The sequence below is a fragment of the Dermacentor variabilis genome, chromosome 5, assembly GCF_050947875.1.
Source record: "Dermacentor variabilis isolate Ectoservices chromosome 5, ASM5094787v1, whole genome shotgun sequence".
NCBI lineage: Eukaryota > Metazoa > Arthropoda > Arachnida > Ixodida > Ixodidae > Dermacentor > Dermacentor variabilis.
The window spans coordinates 118,450,149-118,459,778 of NC_134572.1; the positions used below are offsets into that span (position 1 = coordinate 118,450,149).

Below are 9,630 nucleotides of genomic sequence, written 5' to 3' on the forward strand. Positions count from 1 at the left end.
ACGTCGCCTAGGCTATTTCGAAATAAGAGTTGCGGGCGGAAGCTGACATAACACTTGACGAAATTTTTCAGACTGGACAAGGGGATAAATGGGACGTGACGAGAAGTTGGTCGTAATGTGCGAGGCGCTTCGATCTACATCAAGCGTCCTTTCCTTTTTGATATCGCTATCGCTCTTCCAGCCGAAATAGCAAGGCGCCGCCGCCACACACGACGCGTATTAAACAGACTATCGCGCGAAGTCCAGGAAGAAAAAAAATAAAATCTAAAAAAAAAAAATAGATATCACGCAGAAACTCCTCTGGGAGTTTGCTCATCATGCCACTTGCTCATCTCCACGCATCTCGGTGTCATTACCAATAGAGAGGTTTAGCTTGTCCGGTATTCGGGTAAGCGCAAACGGGAGCGGCCTGCATGGTGCCGTCATCTGGTCGTGCAGAGCTCAAACAGACAAAAACAGCTAATATTGCAGCGACCAAGTGTACTTTACTTTGCTGCGTGCGTAAATTTTTTGCAGCAACACGGATTACGCCAGTGCCGAAAATTTACACCAGCGGCGAAGCAGAATACGCTAGCTTACTGCAATATCAGCTGTTTTTTGTCTCTTTGAGCTCTGCGCCACCAGGTGGCTGCGCCATGCATACCATTCACGTTTACGCCTCCGCCCCAGTGCCCCGCCTGCGTTTACCCGAACACCGGACAAGCTAAACCTCGCTAATGTTATGAAACTTGATTAGGCCAGTACTAACGACAGCCCAGTGGCGGCACGAACTGGTGGCGACGGTGGCGCATGGAGCATTGATGATGCAAGCAAAGTACTGCAGGTGGAAGCGCCAGATGCGCTGATGAGGTTCCGATCATTATAAAGCTGTTATCGCTCTTTAGCGCCTTATCCATCCGTGTCGAACCGTGAACATACTCAGGCGGCGGCTTCTTATGGCACTGCCGCGCGGGCCGCACCTTGAAAGCGATCTGCGATGCCCACAAGGAGTGCCGACTGCTGATAGCTTCGCGCGCTGTGTTATCGCCGCTTACTTAGTTCTGAAGAGACGCGCGCGCCCGTAACTTGAAAGCCATCTGCGAAAGTTGCAGAGTGAGGCGTTTGCCGAGGGCGCCGTCACTGTGTTTTCGCCCCTTCGTTGGCGTTGCCAGAGGCATGCGCAAAGGCAAATTTGCTCGCTGCTGCGGGCGCTTCCTCGAAAGCGGTCGTCTTATTACGGGGCGGACGAAGGGGGCGGGTTTCCCGTTCAGTAAGCATGCAAATGTTTTCACATTTAAAATTAAAGCTTACCTACAGCGCACTAAACTCTGCGAATGCGGGCTGGCCCGAGCAGACTGCGGCTTCCCAGAAAACGCCGTAGGGGGCTCGGCCCCGGAGCCCCGTAGTCCATTTTTAAGTAAAACACGATATTGGAACCATTTCTCAACCGATTATAATGGCACAGAGAAGCGTTTCAATACTAAATACGTCTTTGCGAGCGTTTGAGAAATGACTGCCTTCACCATGAAGGAAGCGGGATAAGGAGGCTGTATGTTCCCAGGCACTATTGGCTATGATTGTGCATAATATTTGTCGGCTTTTGGGTTTGGTTTAATAGCAGAGAGTATTACATATATTGCATAGACGTATACAAAGTAATAAATCTAGTGTAGCAATTATTGGTAAAAATGTATATCTGCATTTTTTTCACAAATATGCCACGTTGTGCACTAAAATGGGGGCTTCGCTTAGACTGTTGTCGACGAGCGTATCAACTGAATGAATTGTACTACCTCTTGTTTAAGATGAACGAAAACTTTTCAGTTGCACTTAGAGGAATTTTCTTTCTTTTATTTTCTAACTATTGGGGGGCAGGGTGGGCTCCAAAATCGATTTCACACCATTTACAACCCCACGGTAAACTTTTTTTTCTTTTTTAAAAGAAAAGTAAGCTTTCGAGCGCGAAAGAATTAGAAAGTTCTTTATTGAAAAGCCTGAGTAATTAGCGTACATTTGCTTACCTGTTACTTTGCAGTGAATTGGAACGAAGGGCAAAAGAATACCTAATAGGCGCACGCTTTCTCGCAGTGCGTCCCTTGTCTTCGAAGGTAAACCATGGCAGGAAAAAAAAAAAACTGTCTAGTGGGCGACCGCAACTTGCGCATCTGAATGTATGCATTCGTCGCTTGGACTGGTTATGCGTTGTATTTGTTGGCCATATGCGCACGACGTCGGAATTGCCAGAAGCGATCATCGATCCTAGCGAAGAGTTGAGAACTGGCACGTTACACGAACGTGAGAACCGGCCGAAAGAAATGAAGCAGAATCAAGCTTTACTGCAGAAGTCGAAAGGAACACCGTCCATCAGCCTAGGCTGAAACGAAAGTGAACCCATTGGTGAACCTCTCTATGCAATCACATCCGTTATCTTTAGATAGCGCGCAATCGCTCGCCAGCAGTCGTTTGTGAGCGCATCCACCTGAGTGGCAGCACTCGAAGGGCGACATCTCACGATGTTCTGCCGCACCACGCCAGTGATGACGAGGTAGTTGTCCAAGAAGTAGTTACGAGCCGAGCTCAACATCCGGGTCACCTCTGCTTGCTGCTCGCCGGCAGCCGCCATCAATTGGCGGCGCAAAACTGGGCTTTCAAAGAACAGCTCGAAAGCCTCGGCACACAGCCTGTCTGCCGTGGGAAGAACGGCAAAATCTACAGCGCGGCGAAGATGGCGCTGATTGTTCCGCAGTGCTTCCAAGATGGCGAAACTGACGCTGCAGTCATTCCTGAACGTAAACGGTAAGACAAGATGCGTGATGCGCCTGTTTTGAGACAGTGCACGTGCAATCGCTTTCCCTGCAGATACATCGAAAGAGCTGTGCGTGCAGAATACGGCGACACTGGTCAACGACTCATTGTGCAGCGAGCATGTACGAGAGCGCCTCGGCAACCTCGGAAGTTCTGAAACGCACCGGGTGCGGGATACCGATGCGCAAAGTGTCGAGGCTGTTCAATGCAACAGCGCGGAAGACGTTTCGAGCAAGTAGCTCCACGCAAACGATAAACATACGGCGAAGGTTTCCGACCTTCTTGAGCATTTCGCAGAAGAGAACACCCTTTGCGCCATGGTCATTCGGCACGATGACCCTCAGAGCGCGAACGTAGCTCGAAGCGACGGCGTTGAAGAGACAAATAAGGAGTGCCTCTTCAAAATGCCAGATATTGCTGAAGTCCAGCTCCTGGGGGCAAGCCGTAACGGACGCCAATGTCGCCGTCAAGCCCGGCAAGTCGGGCTCTGCCATGCAACGGGAGACTGACACGACCGTAGCTTCCGCTGTGGGTCAGCTCGTCCGCCAAGGCCACCCTGTCGTAAGAGAAATTTATCAGCGTAAGTTCTTGCGAAGTGGCACAGGCATAAGTGACAAAGCGTGCACACACACGCACACACACACACACACACACACACACACACACACACACACGCACACGCACGCACACACACACACACACACACACACACACACACACACACACACACACACACACACACACACACACACGTTAGAATCGCAGTGAGCAAGAGGTCGGTCAGTTCGTGCTGGTCAAAGTGAACGTATGTGAAACCCGGCGATAAGATCTTCGACCCTCCCTCCCCCCCGTCCGTTCCCACACCACATCTGCATTACGGTATAGTGAACAAAAAGGCGTGATATTAGAATGCACAGGCATCCACTCGCGCGAAAACTCGGAATGGGGCCGCAGCTAGTACCACGCAACTAACAAATTTCGAAAGTGGAGCTAGCTATATGGCACCGTCAATATATCTGCCCCTTTGGTTGCAACACAGAGATGGATAACCTTTTTTATTATTGACGGCGCCGTAAAACTCCACTTACCAGTTCGTCACACTCCGTTCGCGCTCTTGATCACGTTGGTGTGATGAAGAGGGCTGACACACGGAAGCGAACGCTTCGGCTGCCCTTCCTTCAAAGCGTTTCCAAAACTTGAGATTACGCGACCTCTAGCACTAGGCGCGCAGAAAGGCAGCACACATGCAAATAGCCGCCAGCTTGAGTTACTACATGCATAGGCTCCTTTATAGGCTTCCTAAAATGAGCCTCTACAGCCGGTGCACTAGTACACTTCTGATCGCGATCGGGGCTGATCCGAATCGGATTTCTTGATCGCGATCAACAATGGTCGCTGCTACGCGGTTCAAAGATCCGGATCGAGTTATTATCATTATAAAATATGAAGACGCCAAATAAACAGACACACACAAGAGAAGAAAACGGGACAGGGCGGCACTCGTTGCGAGTGGCGCCCTGTCCCGTTTTCTTCTCTTGTGTGTGTCTGTTTATTTGGCGACTTCTTATTTTATAATGAATAGCTACCAACTAGCCCAACAAGAAGTGCTTTTAAGATATATTACGAGTTATTATCGTCTGCTGATCGCCGGCAACTCTCAGAACTGCCTTGGCTGCAAATTCAGGTTCGCGAAGTATAGTTAAATTTGGACAAGATTTCAATTTTACAGCTTACTATTGCTGATAAAAAGGTTTCTAGCGTTTTTTTTTTGTCGAGCTGCCTTCACTTTTTATATTTAGCGTTATGAGAATACTGGGCTAAAGGGCGCAGACGTGAGCCTGCGATGGCAATCAAGATGCCTATTGATCACGATTCACTGATAGCGATTGTCTGGATCCAGATCCCGCAATATCGCGACTGCAAATGACCGTGTAGCAATACTCCATCCGGATCAAGCTCAATCTGGATTGGCCCCGATCTCGAGCAGAAGTGTACCTGTCACACCGGTATAACTGCCGCCAACCATCTCGGCCAGCCCGCCAGCGCACGGCCAGGCTAAAGGAGCCGCGCGCTGAGCTGCAAGCCCCCGGCCCCACAGGCGTGTTCTTGATCCCAGTGCCACCAACGTGTAATTAATATCGCAACAAAAGGTGTTGATCGAGCCATACCTTTCCCCGCAGGTACCGAATCCACTGTTTAGTCTAAGCGCCAACGTCTCCAGCGTCTTGTTTGTACGAAGAGCCCGACACAGCCCTGTGATTCTTGTCATCTGCAGAGAGAAAGTGTCCAATTCCAAAAACTTGAGGCTGGCATTGTCTGACAGTGCCGCTGCCAGATGCGCCAGGCTGGACGTACATTGAAAATCCTCGAGTTTCAGGTGTCTGAGGGTCGTGTTCGTGCGCAGTGCAGACGCCAGTGCCCGCTCGCAGTTCGAATTAAGGAGTGGAAATTTCACACACAGCCAGTTCAACGTTGAGTTCACTTTGAGCGCATCAAACAGGACTGTTGGGGTAGACTTATGTAACAGCACTTCCAGCTTGCTCAAAGTTTTTATTGCCGTAACGGCTCCAGCAAATATCGCAAGTTCACTTCCGTGAACGTTCGCAGTGAGTTCCGTTAAATGCGTCGATACTCTCAAAAGAGGCTTGATCCAGTCTATGGCTGTGAACGTGCCTAAAAAGCTGAGGTTTACAAACGTTAAAGGCGCCATTACTATTTCATAGTCAATAAAACACGTCGGGTCCTCACAGCACATAGCATCCACACGTTTGAGGGAGTTCCGGTTACGCAGTAATAGAGCACCAAGGCTTGATGTGAACTTGGTTTCGCATCGATGGCTGCGGAAGAGAAGCGTTTCGAGAGAGCAGATGTTGTCGACACCTTCCAAAGTGTAGAGCGTGCCCCGACGTCACTCGAACGGATTCGCCTGCTGACGATGAAGGACGCAGACTAATAAAGAACGCAGGCTTTTCCAACCGGCCACTGTCAGCCACGATGCTGACCGTCAGTTCGTCGATGCAGGCGTGGTGATCGAAGAGCCGTGAAGCAAGGAATGCCGCATCGCGAGACACGGAGTCGGGGTCCCCGGCAATTTTCACGCTCCGCCACTGCAGTGACGAGAGGCGCAGGCCGCCTCGGCTTGTCTCGAGGAGTTCGAACGCAAGTCGCTGCAGCAATTGGTTCCAGTGTGTCAAATCACTGTTCAGCCAGCACCTTTCGCCAGGCCGTGTTGCGCTGCAAGGCCGATCAAAGTCCAGCCCTTGCATGAGGATTTCCTTCCAGTCGGAGGCTGCCGCCGCACTTGCCATTGTTGCGTTGCGCGTCGGAGATAGCGTGGCGGGATTGCACCGCCGTGCGCAGATGCTGTGCGAGAGTGCACGACGAGCTCGAGCGCGTTCTAATCGGTAGAGTGCGCTCCATGTAAGCTTAATGGCCGGAAGCATGGAGGATGGAAAATCTAAGAAGTCCTGACGTCACTATTTTTGAGGCTAAAGTGGCGCCGGAAATTGGCGTTACTCCGCCATCTTGTCGGGTCAGATTCTCCTCTGTTGTTTACATGGTTGTTTATGTGGAAGGAGGAAAAGACATACGCCGGCTAAAGTCCCTTGATAATTTGAAAGTAGCGGCACTCTTTGAACTCTGCCGCCGCCGCGCGACCTCCTCGCCTCCTCCTCGCCCCTTGTGCGTTCCCCCGCGGCAACCAGTAACTGTCTCTCAGCAGAGGTTGAGGTGTCCTCTGCTGAGAGACAGTTACTGCGCTGCACTTTACCCCAACCTTTCCTTCCCATATTCAAGAATCTCCTTCTCAGTTATGCCCCCGTTTTTCTGCACGACGATTGGTCTCCCTGCCGTTGCCCTTGGAAACGCGCGGATCTTCAGTTTTGCTTGTGTTTTTCTTTTTCGTTCGCGCCATTTTCCTCCTCAGCACGGCTAGCTCGGTGTAGCGAACGTTGTACACGGTGTTTCCTGCTCTATGTTCTAGCGCTTAGCCCGGCTGTCGCAAGTATAACTGCAGCAAGAAGCCTGAAGAGGGTTCTGCCGTTTTTATGATACCACAAGGAAAGCGTGACGGCTTGCGCAGGAAGCAGTGGCCGCATGACATTGGCCGAAAGAACTTTGTTCCGACAAAGAACAGCGTTGTTCGCGAGCTGAGGCGCCTTTATTATAGCTCGTAGCAAAGCATCCTGTAACGCTGCATTTTTTTTCATTCTTCCAGCCTGCTCACCAGCGTTTTTGTTGCGGTTGTCCTCAGTATACTTAATATTCTGGGGCTGCTCCATCACCTCGCACGTCGCTAACTGTTGTTATTCAGTCGGAAGGGCAGATTATAGATTCTGCTTTGCGCCCTGAAAAAATTTGTGGCAAGTATACCCGTGGTATTGTAGGTAATGAGCGTCAGCTAGTCAACATTGAGTTTTTTGTAAGTTTTAAGGCGAAAGCCTTTAGATCTCTATGTTTCAAGGTCGCATTGTAAACTGGAAGTACCACGTGGGACTAGCCGGGTGCGCGACGAGTTCGCGTGCTCGCCGGACCTAGAATAAAAGTTTCTTCACTCACTCACTCACTCACTCACCACGTGACCCAAGGAAGGCCAGAGGTGACCCAAAGTATGTCCACCCCTGTATAAGAGAATGATCACCTAAGTTAATTAATGAATCATTAGTGATTGACATAAGGTGTATTAGGGAGGATTAAGGTTGATTAGAGTGTATTAAAGAAGATTAAGGTGGATTAGAGTGCATTAAGAATGATTAGGAGGCATGAATAAAGATTAAGGTAGGTGGAGGAGGATTAAGGCGGAATATTGTGGATTAAGGGTTGATGAAAGGGTATTAAGACCGATTAGGGTGGATTATGGTGCATGAACAAGGTTTATGCTGGATTAAGGCGGCTAAAGGGAGATTAAGGTCGATTAATGCGGATTAGGGAGAATTAGGGTTGATAAAGGAGGATTAAGACCGATTAAGGTGGATTAGGGACCATGGAGCTTGATTAGATTTGATAGAGGTGGATTAGGGCGTATTAAGGTAGATTGGGAACTATTAAGCCGGATTAAGTCGGATTAAGGTGCATGAATAAGGATTAAGGTGCACGAGAAGGGATTAAGGCGGATTATGGTGGATTAGGGTTGATAAAAGAGGATTAAGACCATATAGGGTAGGCTAAGGTGCATTAGGGGCGATGTAGGTTGATTAGGTTGTATTAAGGTGGATTGGGAGTATTAAGCTGGATTAAGGTGGATGAAGGAGCATTAAGGTGGATTAGGCTGGACTAAGGTGAATTAGGGTTCATTGAGTATTAAGACCGATTAGTCTACCATAATTAGTCCACATTAGGCACATTAATCCATCGAATCCACATTCGTCGACCTTAATCCTCCTTCACTCACTTTAATCCACCATAATCCACGAAAGTCCTCCTTAATGCACCCTAATCCACCTTCTTCGACCTTAATCTACTCTAACCCTCCTTAATGCACTTTAATCCTCTTTAATCAACCCTAATCCTTCCTCATTCACTTTAATCTGCCTAATCCACTATAATCGTCCTTAATTCATCCTAATCCACCCGAATCCACATTCATCTACTTTAGTTCACCCTAATCCTCGTTAATCCACCCTAAGCCTCCTTCATTTACTCTTATTCACCCTAGCCCACCATTAGTTTCTTTAACGTTTAGTCTAACACGAGACTCGGGAGTTGATGTTAGACGTTATCTTGCGTCCACTACTGCTGTTGGTCTGCTTAGTACACAGAACACACATAGCGAGGTGTTTGCTTGAGGCGTAGTTGCGAGCCATATGTCATAACCTCTGAGAGGGTTGAGCATTGTCATTGTCTCCCATGACACTCGCATCGTGGCAGAAGTATTAAACTTGAATTGGATTATGGGGCTGGACACGTGCCAAAACCACAATCGGATTATGAGGCACGACGCAGTGGCGGACTCCGGATTAATTTTGACACCGTGTTTCTCTTTAACGTGTCCCAATATCTAAGTGCACGTGCGTTTTATATTTTGCCCCCGTCGAAATGCGAACGCCGCGGTTGGGATCAAATCCGCGACCTCGCGCAATGCCATGGCCGCAAAGCTACCGCGGCGGCCACAGAAGTGCTGATTTGACGGTCGACCGCTTCCGTAGTGTCGCCTGGACCCTGTGGTACGATTGAACTAATGCGGCTCTGCTTCTGCAGCCCTGCGTAGCTTGTCCGCTTGACATATTTGCATGGCGTTTATTTTTCAGAACTAGCAGGAACGTACTGTGCCGTACCTTGAACTTAAGCTTATCCAGTTTCCCTGCAAAGGCTGTCGTATAGTAGTAGGGTTTCCTTGCCTTCTCACTCTCTCCCCCCACCCCCGCATGGGAACTGCCTCTTCTCCTCCCTTTTTTCTACAGCTCTATCTATGTCCCCTCTGGACTCGCACGTTAGTAGAAAGGGAAGGACTGCAGTTGCTGCAATGCTTTGAAGATAGTCACGGATAATTACAACTGTCAAGAGGCTAATGTGGTGACCACCAGGGAGCTCCAGAGGGTATTGTGCACATTCAACGCGGTGTGGTCTAAACGAGTTCCTCGCGTCGCCTTTCCTCTTTTCCGCGCTCCTGTTATGTATACACACGCTCTGGACCTCACCCCGCCCGGTGTACCATACAGCAGCAGCCGCAGCAGCAGCAGTGCTAAAGCCGAAGGAAGAGACAAAGAAAGCTTCGCTTTAAAGAAAGCAGACGCATAGCTTCGTGAAAGCCCTGAGCTAGCGGTGCAATCCTAGCCCAACCAAACGCATGCAGCGACGCGCCAATGAGAATTTAAGGCGTAAATTTAACATCGAGACATTTGTAAAGTA

At 49.4% G+C, this 9,630-nt stretch overlaps 1 long non-coding RNA gene across 1 annotated transcript; it reads right to left on the bottom strand.

Annotated features, from left to right (window-relative positions):
- Positions 1-1,946: 1,946 nt before the first annotated feature.
- On the bottom strand, positions 1,947-6,135 carry LOC142581952 (uncharacterized). Its single transcript, XR_012828331.1, has 2 exons — positions 4,953-6,135; positions 1,947-3,340 (listed from the first exon to the last, which is right to left on the bottom strand). It is a non-coding gene; the product is annotated as an uncharacterized LOC142581952 (long non-coding RNA).
- Positions 6,136-9,630: the final 3,495 nt, after the last annotated feature.